We start from the raw sequence: 16,480 nt of genomic DNA, 5'->3' as shown, positions 1-16,480 counted from the left end.
GCACAGATCTTGAAAGTCATCTCAGAGCTAACCTTACCTGACATTCTAATTAGCTTTTGCAAGACTGGGATGCCGGAGAAAAGACTCCCATGAGGCAAAAGTGGAAATCACAGTAGAGTCTGAACCAGAAGGGAAGGATTCTTCCTGAGGCCATAGAGAGGCTCTCATGCATGGACGCTGGAACTTTCCTCTTGCTCCAGATGATTCCACTGATTGGGATCTGAATAAGAAAACTATAGAATGTTGTGGTCTTTGCCTTACAGGAAGACTGGGAATCAATTAATTGTGTAGTAAGGAGGTGTGTTTGTCTGTGTATGAGTACGTGTGCATGGAGGAATATGACATTATGACCATGCCCTCGAGTGATTATCTGAGTACTTGGCATTACATGTATGTTCAAACCAGATTCCCAAGAAAGTAGTCGGTGATGAAGAACAGTTGGATCTCATCTGTTAATGGCATTCGAGAGCCGCTGTGTTACTAACCCTTTCCAGTCAGTCCCTGACAAGGGCCCTACTGCCCCGTGTCCTTGGAGCCAATAGAACAGACCAAGTTCAGTTTAGAAGCAAAGTAAAGTTTTTTTCTTTGATCAGAGAACACAGAGGTGCAGGCTCGCACCCCAGAGAACGTGCGTTCCCTGACAGGCTACAGGTGGGGCTACTTCATAGGGATCGCGTCAGTGGGGAGGGGCAGAGACCTCACCGGGCAGGCACAGCTGTGCTGCTTTTGCCCCAGACAGAGCACGCAGCGTCTCTGGGCGTGGCCCGCTGCCGCCATCTTGAATTGAGTATCCCGCGCGGTTTGTGCACACCGCTCCCGAGCTGAGGCGTCGGTGCAGCCCTTTCTCACCGCGAGCTCTGGTCTGAAGTGCTGAGTGTGAGGCCTCTGCACCGGCACCCCGGCACCCCATGAGTAAGTGAAACTGGACTAAGCGCCAAGGAAAGAAAGGTTAGACTTTATTTCTTTACCCGGGTTCCGTTTTTACTCCCCGGGAATTGTTAATGGGTTCTGCTGGTGCCCGTTGTGTGTTCTTTAGGCCTCTCACGAGTCCTGGGCTACTTGGGGGGAATGCCTCCACTGGTTGTTCATAGAATGGAGGAGGATTCCCACAGTTCTGAGGACAGTGCTGCCCTGGCTCATGATAAAACCATAGCTGAATCTTTCAAATACTGTTTGAATGGTGAAGAGCAGCCCTTCCTTCTTGTGCTTCCTCTTGTTTCTTTCTGGGTTTTTCAGTTATGCTACCCTGATTTCCTTCCCATTTCCTCATGCTGCTCGGTTCTCTTTTTCCATATCACTGTAATCGGAACATCTCTGACATGATTCTTTTCTCTCCTTTCCCCACATCTTCCTTTTTCTTTCCCCTTTTTCACACTTCAGTGGTCATAATTTTGAAAGCTTTTTAAAGATTCAGTCATCAGTTCAGTGACCATTTATGAAACTCCTACTGTGTGCAGGCATTGCTGTAGAACTGTCCAGGGGAATAGATGAATAAACTCTAGTTCAGAGAAGTTGAGGATATTTTTTTCCTCCACAAAGTCACATAGTTAATGAGTGAACAAAATGCTAACGTCGAGCTTATATTTTAGTGGGAGAGACAGACAATAAAACATACAAGTAAGTAAATGTAGGATGTGTTAGTTGATACTAAGGGGAAAAATAAAGCAGCAAAAAAGAAGTATTATGGAGGAGACTGGGTAGTAATTTTAGATAGGGGAGCCAGGGTAAACCTCTCTGAGAAGATTACTTTTGAATAAAGACCTAAAGGGAGGTGAGGAAGTGATTCATACGAATACTTAAAGCAAGAATTTCCGAGCAGAGGAAACAGCAAGGCCCTGAGGCAGGAGTGTTTCCAGTATGTTTGAAGAGTAGTGACGGGTCCAGAGTTGCTGGAGCAACATGACCCAGTGCAAGAGTGATGGCTGGTGAGGTCAAGACAGGCAATGAGGAGGCAGCAGACAACGTAAGCCAATCATTAACTTTGACTTCTACTCTGAAAGGGATGAGAAGGCACTGGGAAGGAGAGAGATAAGAAGAACTTACGGACTTATGTTTTACCAGGACCACTCTAGCTGCTCTGTTGATAAGTAGAGGAAAGATGGGCTAGGATGCAAGTCAGGAGACCAGGTGTGACGCAGTTGCAGTAATACACGAGAGATAATATTACTGTCAAATCATAAAATAACTTTATTGCATTAGTGTTGTGATTCCCATTCTATAGAATAGAAAATCATATCTGAAGGAAGTTATTTGCACAAAGTCATCACATAGTGAGTGGCAGTGTGGATTAGAAATTTTAAGTTCATGCCAGCTGCATTGTTGGTAGTAAGAATCAGACCGATTTCGAAATTGGCTCACTCAGAGAAGATGAAGCTCTTTTTATTACCAGATTTGAGATGAGAACTACTAATCTAAGAACCCACGTTGGAGAGTCAAATAAACAAAAACAAATCCAAATGTTCACAATTTATAATGTGCTTTTGTGCACGTATGTGTTTTCTGGTACCCGGCACGGGTAGACTAAAAGTTGAAATATTCGGAGGTAGCCCAGGAAAGGCTGCAGTGAAGGATGCTGTGTGAGTCAAGAACCTGGATGCTGTTCTCATCTCTGTTTCCCTATGGATGTGACATATAACGTCCTGGAGCTCAAGCTTTCGCCTGTGTACTGGGGTTGTGGTGACAGCTCTTGGTAGTTGTCTGCATGGCAGTGTGTGGACTCCTGTGAACCCTTTCAAGTTCCACAGGAAGAGGAAGCTTCTTGTAGAGCTATCAGTTCTGTCACATTTATAAAGGTTTGGAAAACTATCGTTGTTTTTTTTTTGCCTATACCCTGACATATTTCAAGTTCTGCCCATATCTAGCTTTGTTTTTGTAGATGGCGACAATATTAAATGGCATGTTTCTGTCTGGGTCTGTCTTTTATGCAATAGTAACCGTGTAGGTTTTTAAAATCAGTATTCAGAAAAGTGTGCTCACCTTTAACTAATAACACACATGCGTCCAATTGTGCCCTCTCCCCGGTAACTTCTCTGTCTCTATTGCGAGAGACCTCATGGTTATAAGAAGCTTTCTGGGTAGAAACAAACCAAAAAATATGTGGAGTTGGTAGAGGAGCCTTGGTAGCAGAATTTGAGGAGGGAATGAATCTAGAGAATCTAGAAAAAAAATAAGTCAGTTTAGAGGAGCAGACCCTGAGGGCTCATCTATATAAAGCTTAATTATTCTTTTCTTGTTCCCCTAGTTAGAAAAAAAGGCTATGTTGACTTGAAACCTTGTAACATTATCCTATATTCTACTAATTAGGCATTAATTTTGGCAATAGTCATCCTCTTCTAAAAATGCAAATAACCCTCATGATTATGGGACTATCCATCACACATTAGTGTAAATTATTTTACCCCAATTGTTGTAAAATTAATATCGTGTTGGGAAGTTTGGTGGCGGGGAAAGGAATTCATTTTGTATTATAAGGGAATTTGGGGATATAGAAAAGAACCAGTGGGATTTCACTAAAGAAGTTTTGGGCAATCTGAGGGACTGGAAACAGGAGAAAAAGAGTATTAGGAACTAAGAAAATGGGGTGAAAAGGAAGCAAAAAATTATTAGTCCATCTTGACTATTTCAAATAGTGCTTAAACTTTGCCCTTATACTGGAAAAATAAAGAGAAATGGCTTCTCTTTTGTACCACATGATCACCTATACCTGGGAAACCAAATTCAGTGCAAAGTTATTACCAACATATAAATTAGGAACTGCCAATAGTTGTCTTTCAGCTGTGAATAAGAACACAGCTGTGGTGTCTTCAGACTAGTTGTTGTCAGGGCAGTAAGTTATCAGCTGTGACAAGAGCGTGGCCTTTTCAACATCCACCAGGATTATTAGCTGAGCGTCTGGATCTCCTGATTCTTGTCCTAAACAACGCACCACAGGGAACTCAAATAGGACTTGGAGAGGCCAATATGGCAGTCTCCTTCATCTCTCTCTGTCTTTTATTCTAATCATTCCAATTTAGTGTTTATCCAAATGAGCTATAGAATAAAACTTGGCCCATTACAGGTTGTGACATTTTTAAAGGACTTTTTCTTGCCCAGTTTGTAGCATGAATTTTATAACTGTAGCCAAAAGAATTTGGGAATTTTCTAAAGGCTATTTGCCTTTCTAGATCTCATGCCTTACATATGTGAAAAGCGTTTTGTTTTTTAAAAAATCGTTTTTGTTTCTTTAGAAAGAGATTTTAAGGGAGGTTTTCAGAACATGCACAAGAATTGGTAAATCTTCATTATTCTAGAGCTTATTATCTTGAGTGTCTTTTTTATGTCAGGCACTTTGTATACATGATATGCTAACATTTTATAGATGATGAAACTGTTTCTTGGTGAGGTTGAGTCATTTTCAAAGGACTGGGAGGCAAACCTAGATTTGATTCTCTGACTCCAAAGTCCATGCTCTTTTAATTTCCACTTCAGCCCTGGCTGACTCTTGAACCATTATCTAACTAATATATAGGGATGAACATAATCACAGAACTACTTGATTATCACTTGTCAGAGTATATAAATGAAAACTCTTAAAGTTTTAACATTGAAGGAGGTCTTAGGGAATGGTTTTCTCACCGTTTAATAATGCACATAAATAGGCATGAATCATAATTTTCTATTCTCATATTGGACCACAAAATATCCAGAGATATATTATCTATTTCAGTTGTGAAATGACACCTACCATGGCTGCAGTTGGAATGTCTTTGGAAATATTATCTCATAACTCATTATCCTCCTCAGGATCTCTGTTCAGCAACCACATAGTCAGGATATCAAGAAGTATTTCAATATGTAAAAGTTTAGGTGATTTGGGATGGTGCTTCTGGAATGTTCTTGGGAAAAGTTTGGTTCAAGGGCAACCTTTATTCTCCATAAGGAAGACCAGAGTCTTTTTTTCATAGACTGTAATTGACAAGAATTCTACCCTGATCCAAAGATTGAAGAGTTGGCTTGGTATAAGCCAGCTCACTCAAAAATGAGTTTGAATATACTTTATATTGTGATGTGTGAGTTTTGGCTAAACAGAGTTATCCTCTGTGCCATTTCCAAGTGCTACAATTGATGCAGACAGAAAAGAAAAAGATCTCATGATTTTGCTGAAGGATAACCTTCTGGAAACTGAACCTCTCTTTGAAATGAGAGCTAGTCATCTAGAAATTGTTAGTGAAAGAGGAATGACCTCTTCCTGAATTTGAAATCCCCTCAAAAAACACTACCTTTTTCTTCTGGGGGTGCCATAATTGGGTTAAAAAAATCAATTGCTCCCCTCCCCAACACTTCTATCACTGCAGTATACACTATGGAGGGCAGACTGAGAAAGACTGAGACAGTAGCAGCAGTGATTAGCTTACGATCAAATGGAATTCTACCAAGAGCTCAATGGGAAAACATTCTGTCCATTAAAGATGCTAGTATAATGAAACTGATTAGGATGAAGCAGGATGAAAATAATAACTCCTGTATTCTGGAATGGGATGACACCTCTTTTTTTTTTGAAGAGCTTAATGCATTTTTGCAAAATTAAAAAAAATTTCCAAAGTAAGAAGAGGGTAGACATATTAATATATTTATGTAGTTTTAAATCAATTATAAATAGCTGATACCTGCAGCAGAGAGTCAATAAATGAATAGCCCAAGGTTCCACAGCAGAATTAAAATCCCATTTCTTTTATAGCAGTAAAAATGGGAGGCAGAATTTACTACTGTGACCACAGATGGGAGAGCTGGTGCTGTGTAGTCTGGTGTTTCTCCTCTGATCTACTCTCAAGCAAAGGGACCCCTATTTGGTTCTGATATTTGATGCCATTAAGGTGAGGGCTGAGCTTTTCTGGTAATGAAAACACTTGCAGCCCATTTGGTTATAATGGCCATATCTGCCTTAATCTTCATTTGTATTTTTTAGCTGAGAGGTTTGCAGTTTCCTCCAGCCTTAGTATGGCTTCTTCCTGAAGTCCTTCATCTGGTTGGTGGCTCAGTCATGTTTCTGTGGAGTTTTGAAAATGGTCTTCAGCAAAAGCAATCTTCCTTTGCTATTGTACCAGCTATTCAATCTTCCTTTTTAAGACTCCCTGCTAGCTCCCTGCTGGTTTCTAAATCAAGCTGTGATTTTCCTGGTTTATCAGCCTCAACATCATGGGGTTTAAATTTGCTATTAGAGACTTTTTTTTTTTTTTTTTTACTGGTATCTTCTCCAGTGCTGAAATATATCGTCTTCATTCCAGAAGTGGTGGCCTGGCAGCATCCACGGTTAGTGGTGCAGGCATCTGTGTGTGTATGGGATACAGTCTGTATGTATATGGGATATAATCTCCCATTGTCTATAGCTTTTCTGCTTTTGCATCCATAATTTTCAAGTGACTACAGTATCTGTAGGTTGCCTGTATATTATTTTGTTCTGATTCTGTAATTCCAGCAAGTCTTTGTCTACGTAGTCAGGAGCTGTGGTTTAAAGAAATGAAACTAGCTAATGCAATCTTTGACTATATTTTTCACAAGGTCAGAAAATATGATGATAATGAAATTACACTGAATCCTATGAGTATATTAGGAAAGTCTTTAGTAATGTATTCATATATAATGTATTATAAAATAGATGTGTGTATAATAAAAATATAATTTAGCAGTAGGTACAAGTTGAATTATTAATCTCAATTCTCTGTTCCCCTGTATTAGTAACATGGCCTCATGCTAGGTGGAATATATATCTCTAGTCCTTGATTTGGGGCTTGGCTAACCCATTGCTTTGACCAATGGAATTTTAGTGGATATGATGCAAACAAAGGCTTGATATGTGCTTGCACAGTTGGACTTGTTTTCTTGAGCTCCCACTTTTCACCCAAAGAAAAATATTCTTTGGATAGCTGCTGGTTCAAAGACCATGAGAGGTATGTAGAACAGACCTGGGCCCAACTGCAGCTTGAGGCCAAGTCCAAATGACTTCAGCCTGGATCAGCTGAATTCCAGTGAACAACTGTCTGGTGAGTTGGAAATAAGTGCTATGCTTTATGCTGAGATCGTTTTGTTATCTGTTATGCAGCAAAGTGACTGATACACATGTATAAGTCTGTGGGAAAAATTAATTAGTTGCATTGTGTTCACTTTCAGGAGAAACATGCCAAAGATAAACCAGAGATTTATAGGTTAAGAAAAAACTCTCAAACATCTCCATAGTATATCCTGGGGTTAGCCCACATTCAGTCCAAGCCCTTACATTTATTGGGTTGGCCAAAAAGTTCGTTTGGATTTTTCCCTAAGATGTTACAGAAAAAAAAGAATGAAAGTTTTGGCCAATTCAGTGCTTCTGTAACCTCACACCGTGAATATTCACACTCTTTTCATGACCCAACACAATGAAGATATTGAACCATCGTGAAATTGAACATATTCAGCAAGTACTTATGAAAAACAATTACATAAATTCATATAGTGCCTAGAATAAGCATTATCAAGGTTAAAATGAATACATCTAGTCACAAAATAATCTTAAAATAACATACTTTATTTGCACTTTTCAAATAGCATGAAGAGAGATACATACAGTGTAGTAATATTAAAATTTTTTTATCTTTCCCATTCATTTCCTTTATTCATTGCAACTTTTCCACATTTCTTTCATTTTAAATTGACCTTAAAATCTCCTTTTCTCTGTTCCAAGATTTTCTCAGCCATAGCCTGTTTTCTCCGCTTCTAGCATTCTTCCTGGTTCTGCATAACAAACCCTGAGAGAACTGAGCCCAATCCAGCTGTCAGGAGACTGAGGACTTCAAGCCAGAATCTTCTTTAGTTCCCAGAGTTAGGATAAAGGCTGGGAACACTCATAATTTAATAACTGTTGACACATCACTTGTGGAAACGAAATCAGCTCTGTGTTAGGGATATGATAAATGTTTGGTGTAGAATGCAGACACAAGTGAAAAGGTCCCTGCTTTGGTGTTAGAGAATTTTGTTGTTCTAACAAAGCATTAAAAAGATATGAGAAATAAAGCTTGAAATGGAAGATACTTCCTGAATTGCTAGTGAGTTCTTTGTAAGAATATCAAACATAAAGGAATCAACAAAAAAATGTTAGACAACAGAAAATACAATATATGCCAGAAATCAGAAAGTGGGCCTAATAGGATAAAATAAAGCCTAAATATATTATTAATACACATATATACATATAAATATTGTTTTTAATTTGATATAGTAAATATAGGGGTTCCCAAATTTTATGGTCTCCAAGTCAGTGGCATTTTGGGTTGTAAAAGTGCCACTTTACTTTCTATAGTTAAAATTTAATATAGCTTTCAAATTTCCATTCCTACTGATGGTGAAAAACAAAATAGGCCAATTTAAGGATATTCGATCTATTTGATTTAACACAATCCCTTAGGGTTCTTTCTCTCCCATACTCCCTTCTTCCCTTTCCTGGGGTGGAAGTGGACTTATGAATTGTCCTCGTGTTCAGTGAGGGGAGTTAGCTTTGTGGGCACCTCTCTCTCTGTTCTGGCTTACACTGGCATCTCCTGATGTGGGCTGCATCTTCTTTTGAAGCCTTAAGCAACATGCCTTCTGTGTCCACCTTGTTCTAACTCCAGGATTCTTTGAGCCATTGGCTTTTCAGCCACTTCTACACATCTCTTAAGCAGCTATGAGAATTTTCTGATGCTTGTCCATACAACACTGGGCAGCGTGGAATATGGGGAGGCTGCCCTCAGGCCTCTATCTAGGTGCTGCCCTCAGCTACTATTCAAATGCTTAAAGGTTTCTCTACAAGGCTTCCAAACCCATAAGTTATGCTCCAAGTTCCTAGGGGATAGTTCTTCCTTCTGTGGGATCCTCTTAACCTATTTGGGGTTCATATAATCAATCTTTCTCCCCCTTAAGGATTTCAACCCCATATTGGTTTTCTCTTGGTGGTAATAACAAATCACCACATATTTAGCTGCTTAAATTAACACACATATTATCTCACAGTTTCTGTGGGTCTGGAGTCCAGGCACGGCTTACCTGGGTCCTGTTATTAGGGTCTCACCAGGCTGCAAGCCAGGTGTTGGCCAGGCTGTGTTCTCATCTGAAGAAAGACTGGGAAGGACTCTACTTTCAACTCATTCAGACTGTTGGCAGAATTCAGTTCCTTGGTGCTGTAGGACTGAGAGTCCTGGTATTTGACTGGCTATCAGCTGTTGGCTGCCCTCAGATCCTAGAGACCACCAGTAATTCCTAGAAGCTGCTCGCTGTTCCTTTCCATTTGGGCTTCTCCAAACTGGCAGCATATTTTCTCAAGGCCTCAAGGACAGACTCAGCTAAGATAATCTTATGTAAACATAATCAAAGGAATGACATCCCATTACCTTTACCATAAAACATAACCTAATCATGGGATTGACATCCTGTTAACTTTCCATATTCTATTGGTTAGAATCAAGTCACAGGTCTTTCCTTTACTCAAGGGTAGGGATTATTTAAGGGAGTGGACACAAGGAGGTGGGGATTATGGGGACCACCCTGAGGTTTGTTCATCACAGACCCCAAAATGAGGTAGAGAGCTGGGTACCTTCAGAGGCCCACTGCAGAAAAGTTGTAGTCACATCCCTTCTACTTCTCCTTTTCCTGTCAGCTGGTAATGTTTCTATTTCTTCAACTATTACATCATCATGTACCCTTTTCTAATCTATCTATGGATAAAATTTATGACCTAAGCGTTGGTCTGTAGATCTTTCAAATTTTTAGTATTCCAAAACAAAAACAAAAATTTTCTCTCTCAAGCCTGGCTCTTGAAAATGTGGGCTTTAAGAATGACCTCTGTGCTATGATTTTGCAAAAATCTACTCAGGAGCTAAAAAGCCAAAATATGATTCTATCTTTTCTCTTTCTGACTTAAATTATGCAATAAACCTCTTTTCTCTGTCTAGCTTTAATGATGAGATAGATGCAAAATTAAAAACAAATTAATTATCAAGAAGGAAAAATAGATCAGGTGATATTTCAAAATATAATTCTTGTCCATAGGCCTGAAAACAGTGCGGAATGCTATTATTAAATGACTACTTGAAAGCTTGCATATCAACATTGAGAAAGCTCACTTTTTACCTAATATAATTCAGTTGGATTAAAGAGCTGAGTATAATCACATAGGAAAGTTAAAATATATAGATCAGAGTACTTAAGGCTACATTGTTGATGCTTTGAAGAAATAAGAATATTCCTGTGTTGATTATAAAATCAAGCTATCAACATATATGGAGGGCTGCACACATTTTTGATAAAATAATCTGGTACATGGAAATTAATACCAAAAAAACAGAAGAAAAATAAGGAAGAAAGGAAGAAAAACTAAAAGTTGTAAATAGAAAGATATTTTGCAGTACAATTGAAACACTGTAGAAACCTGGAAAGCAAAATAAATATTTAACGAGAGGAGTGATTAAGTTATTTATGGCATATTAATTCTATGTTATTTCATTCAGTCAGTAAACGTGATGAACCTGAAGATTTTAGCTTTTGGTAAATCACCTACAAATATGAAAAAAAAAACTGAGTATGTATTGCATATACTTTGCTTACAAATCTGTATACGGACTCTACACGTTACGGAACAAAAGTTCCTGTGCCTGATGCGCAGTGAGGCCAAACAAACCAAAAAGTCGGAGTTTGGAGCAGAGAAAGGTTTATTGCAGGGCCAAGCAAGGAGAATGGGTGACTCATGCTCAAAAAACCCTGAACTCTCCAATAGTTTTCTGGGGAGAAGTTTTTAATAGGGAAAATTTGGGGTGAGGGCTGCAGGGCATGTGACCTTCTTCTGATTGGCTTGGGGATGAGGTAACAGGGCAGTGCTCCCAGCATCTTGTGCTCAGCCTGAAGTTGCCATCCTCTACCTGGCTGGGGGCCTTAGTTCTGCAGAAGAACTCAAGATACTGTTATGTATATTCCTTGAGGAGGAACCAGGACCCTGCCCCAAGGCTGCACTATTGTTTCTTGATTGCTCCTCCCTTGTCTCTATTCCCTCCCTTCCCTGATTAGGAACTGTTTGAATCTGCCCTTTGGAACTCAGGGAAGGTTAAGGAGGCTGAATGAAGCCTATTTCCTACAAACAAGAAATGGGGGAACACTGAAAGGATTTGTACCAGGGAGGACCCCACAGGGTTCTGCTCCATTTCATACACATTGATAGAAATTGGAGAATGTCAGAAAAATATTAATATAACTTGATGGTTATTATTTCTTTTAAATTAGTAGTGCCTCCAAAAATAAACTCAAAATGGATTAAAGACCTAAATGTAAGGCCAGGAACTATAAAACTCTTAGAGGAAAACATAGGAAGAACACTCTTTGACATAAATCACAGCAAGATCCTTTTTGACCCACCTCCTAGAGAAATGGAAATAAAAACAAAAATAAACAAATGGGACCTAATGAAACTTCAAAGCTTTTGCACAGCAAAGGAAACCATAAACAAGATGAAAAGACAACCCTCAGAATGGGAGAAAATATTTGCAAATGAAGTAACTGACAAAGGATTAATCTCCAAAATTTACAAGCAGCTCATGCAGCTCAATATCAAAAAAACAAACAACCCAATCCAAAAATGGGCAGAAGACCTAAACAGACATTGCTCCAAAGAAGATACTCAGATTGCCAACAAACACATGAAAGGATGCTCAACATCACTAATCATTAGAGAAATGCAAATCAAAACTACCATGAGGTATCACCTCACAGTCAGAACGGCCATCATCAAAAAGTCTACAAACCAATTATACTCCAATAAAGATGTAAAAAAAAAAAAGTCTACAAACAATATATGCTGGAGAGGGTGTGGAGAAAAGGGAACCCTCTTGCACTGTTGGTAGGAATGTCAATTGATACAGCCACTATGGAGAACAGTATGGAGGTTCCCTAAAAAACTAAAAATGGAACTACCATATGACCCTGCAATCCCACTACTGGGTATATACGCTGAGAAAACCATAATTCAAAAAGAGTCATGTACCACAATGTTCATTTCAGCTCTATTTACAATAGCCAGGACATGGAAGCAACCTAAGTGTCCATCAACAGATGAATGGATAAAGAAGATGTGGCACATATATACAATGGAATATTACTCAGCCATAAAAAGAAAAGAAATTGAGTTATTTGTAGTGAGGTGGATGGGCGTAGAGTCTGTCATACAGAGTGAAAAAAAGGTTCTGATGAACCTAGGGACAGGACAGGAATAAAGACGCAGACATAGAGAACGGACTTGAGGACACAGGGAGGGGGAAGGGTAAGCTGGAACAAAGTGAGAGAGTAGCACTGACATATATACACTATCAAATGTAAAATAGATAGCTAGTGGGAAGCAGCTGCATCACACGGGGAGATCAGCTCAGTGCTTTGTGACCACCTAAAAGGGTGGGATAGGGAGGGTGGGAGGGAGACGCAAGAGGGAGGGGATATGGGGATATATGTATACATATAGCTGATTCACTTTGTTATATAGCAGAAACTAACACAACATTGTAAAGCAATTATACTCCAATAAGGATGTTAAAAAAAATTAGTAGTGCCTCATTTACATATTTTAAAGTGAAAAAGTAATATGCAAATTAAAGTTATAACTAATCTAGCAAGTGATTACCCAGTTACCTCTCATATTTGAAACATGTTTAGGAACCAGAAAATAAGCAAAAACATATCCTAAGAGCCAAAAAAGAAAAAAAAAATATTGGGAATGCTGATGCTCTGAAGTTCACACATTTTATTTATAGAAAAACGCTTTCAACTGTTACTCAGAACATTCAAACCAGCCTTATTCCTATATCACTGCAGATTTGAAGAGATGGTCAGAAGACAGGGAACAAACCTCAGAAAACTAATGATAATAATAAAATCCATACAATATCTTGTACTATTTATAAAATGTGTCCACATATATTGTTTCATTTGATTCATACAAAACTTTTGAGATACTATTTTTAGAGTGTGTCCAATTTACAGAAGAGGACATTGAGACTTAAGTAGTTAAGTGTGTTTGCCCAAGATGGTGAAACGTGACATCTGACTGTCTTCCAACTTTTCAGCATAGTGGGTTCTGGATCAGTCAGACTTGTTATGCCTCCTGGCTTACCAGCTTTGTGACAATTCTTAGCCTCAGTTTCTTTATAAAATGGGGAGAACATTTATTGGGCTGCTGTGCTAATTAAATGAGAAAATGCAGGTAGAGTGCTTGGCCTAGAGTCCAGCTAGTAATATGGAAAGTTTTAAATGCCTACACTAAACATGTACTTCAAGTTAAAACAGAAGTTGGAATAAATTGAAGAGACAGATTACTGTCTATTCACTTTGGAATTTGACATTATTTTAAGGCAAAATGGCTTCATTGGCCACATCTGTATGGATGTTGGTTCTTTTCTTTTAGAATATCCTTGTTACTCTGAATCTGCATCATTCTCTTAGCTCCCATGGTTTTCATTCTAATCACGAAATTAAAAAGTTAGGAGCACTGTGCTTTTTCAAATGCAGGTAACAATTTTCCTTCCAGAAAATCTTAATGACTGGAAATACGTAGAATTTTACCTGATGTTACTTTATATCGTGGATTTTTAGAAGGAATACAAGGCCCTGAAAAAATGAACATCAAAAACTTCCATCATAAGAAAAGATTTCTGTGACCTGTAGAAACTTGAGTCAAGTGGTACTCCTTTGAAATGAGCTTGAGGCATCATGTTATTCTTTCTCATGCTGTCTTTTGACTTCATGAAGTACTTAATATATTTTTAAAAGTCCTTCTGGCCAGATTAATTGGTATTTTCTAGATTATCTTGCACCCATAAAAGGGCCAATCAAGGAAATAGTATTGGTACTGGTAATTTTTTCACACACACACACACACGCATACCACACATCCTTGGCCTCGACTGTCTTGACTGCCCTGTATCGAATTTCTGTCATGTCTGTCTTTTTTTTTTTTTTTTTTTTTTGCGGTACGTGGGCCTCTCACTGTTGTGGCCTCTCCCGTTGTGGAGCACAGGCTCCAGACGCACAGGCTCAGTGGCCATGGCTCATGGGCCTAGCTGCTCCGTGGCATGTGGGATCTTCCCGGACCGGGGCACGAACCCGTGTCCCCTCCATCGGCAGGCGGACTCTCAACCACTGCGCCACCAGGGAAGCTCCATGTTTTTGTTTTAATAGGTAAACCTTTGAACCCAGGGAAATAGGCCCGATTGTGTGTATAAAAAGATAATGGGATCTGCTCTTTCTTGGGTCATATATATGCACTTAACTCTTTGCTACCTCTCCAAAATTGCTTATGGTACCAAATAGGTGTGCAATAAGTAGCGGCAAATTCAGACTTTCCTACTTCCAGCAGACCAGGTACTAGCGAATTAACCATATTTTACTTGCCTTCTAGCAGTCAGAAGAATAGATGTATCACATACTGGGATGAATGAATAAATGGCAGGGACCACGGAAGGTTTCAGCTCTGGTCCTCCTTCCCACCCTCCACGACTCATCCGCAAGAATACAAAAGTGATTCATAAACACTTCTGAAAAACAAAACAATAGAACAACAACAAAACAAAAATCCTCATTCACAAACAAAGAAGACAGAGAAGCACCTGGTAGAAGCTACTGGGGTTAGGACCTACAGATGGAGACAATCTTTCTAAAATGCCAGTCTGTGTCCTCCCTTTTGTGATACATTTGAGCTTATGACTGTGGCCAACTAGACTAAGCCACAGCTGGGATCAAATCTTAGATTGAAATGTTCTAATACATGTTTCTTTGTGTTAAGGTGACAACTGATGGGGAATATTACTGGTGATTTTAGAAAATTCACAAAGAGAAAGTTAACCAAGTGGTGTGTAGAGGGAAAGGAATGGATTGAATATCAACAAGAGAACCTGGCATCTGAGTAGGAAAGAAGGCTCAGATTTTTAATGGAGAAACCTTTCTGAACTTCTGAATTGTCACTCTGGCACATAGTGTGCACTCAGTATTAACTGTAATTATTATTGACTGAAAACAAACTCTATGTACCATTAAAAAAAAAACCTAGAAAAACAACTTTGAAAAGCATAGGGTTTTAGTATATAGGCAAGTTGTATTAGTCTTCAAAAGCATCTCTGCGTTTCAATAGAGTGCTGTAGACAGCTGTTTATTCTCTTTAAATTAGATTGAATCATCACAAACCTGTACACTTGGATTGCATTAGTTTATTCCTTTGAAGAACTGCATGTAATGAATTTTATTTAATATTATTCACTTGTCTTTTTTTAAAAAAAACTTTAGAATTTATTTTTATTCATTTATTTTTGGCTGCATTGGGTCTTTGTTGTTGTGCATGGGCTTTCTTTAGTTGCGGCGAGCTGGGGCTACTCTGTTGTGGTGCGCAGGCGTCTCATTGTGGTGGCTTCTCTTGTTGCGGAGCACGGGCTCTAGATGCATGGGCTTCAGTAGTTGTGGCACGTGGGCTCAGTAGTTGTGGCTTACGGGCTCTAGAGTACAGGCTCAGTAGTTGTGGTGCGTGGTCTTAGTTACTCCGCAGCATGTGGGATGTTCCTGGACCAGGGCTCTAACCCTTGTCCCCTGCATTGACAGGAGGATTCTTAACCACTGCACCACCAGGGAAGTCCCGCACTTGTCTTTTATTTTAATTGCTATGACAAGATTTGCTAAGCATTTTCTGAAAATAAGGTTGAAAATTTTCTCTACTACCTAACTTAGTTGTGCTTATATAAAATTCTCTGAGTAATTCTTTTAAAATAATTCATAGAAAATCTTGGTTTCCCTTTAAGAACTGTGATACCCCTTCCTTTCTAGAAATGAGAAATATGATGTGTTCTAATACCTCTTTCACTGTCTTTACCAGGAAGCTCGGTAGTACCAACTTAGAAATTTAGCTAAAGCAAGCATATTGACATTTTTGTAGCCTTTTAAAATACCAATTTCTTGATTTTTGTATTTTATATCATTTATATTCCACTATTACATTTCATGCTTTTTTTTTTTTTTTTTGGTGGCCTGTTGTCTCAAATCCTTTGTGGAAAATAATCACAATTATTTGTGATCAAAATTTAACCACTGGGGCTTCCCTGATGGTGCAGTGGTTGAGAGTCCGCATGCTGATTCAGAGGACATGGGTTCGTACCCCGGTCCGGGAAGATCCCACATGCCGCAGAGCGGCTAGGCCCGTGAGCCATGGCCGCTGAGCCTGTGCGTCCGGAGCCTGTGCTCCACAACGGGAGAGGCCACAATAGTGAGAGGCTGGCGTACCACACACACACACAAAAAATTTAACTATGCAATTAATCAGTTCCACCAAGTTCTGTGTATTTTGTTTGAATTAAGAGAAAAGTGTGGAAATGATGCATTTAAAATGGACACATTATGCATTTATCTAAATTTATTAAATTTGACAAGGGAAATACTCAGCCAAAATGCAAACAAAGAACTTCTAGATGTTAGACCC

The sequence above is a fragment of the Globicephala melas genome, chromosome 6, assembly GCF_963455315.2.
Source record: "Globicephala melas chromosome 6, mGloMel1.2, whole genome shotgun sequence".
NCBI lineage: Eukaryota > Metazoa > Chordata > Mammalia > Artiodactyla > Delphinidae > Globicephala > Globicephala melas.
The sequence above is the reverse complement of the archived record's forward strand: the minus strand, read 5'-3'. Positions refer to the sequence as shown.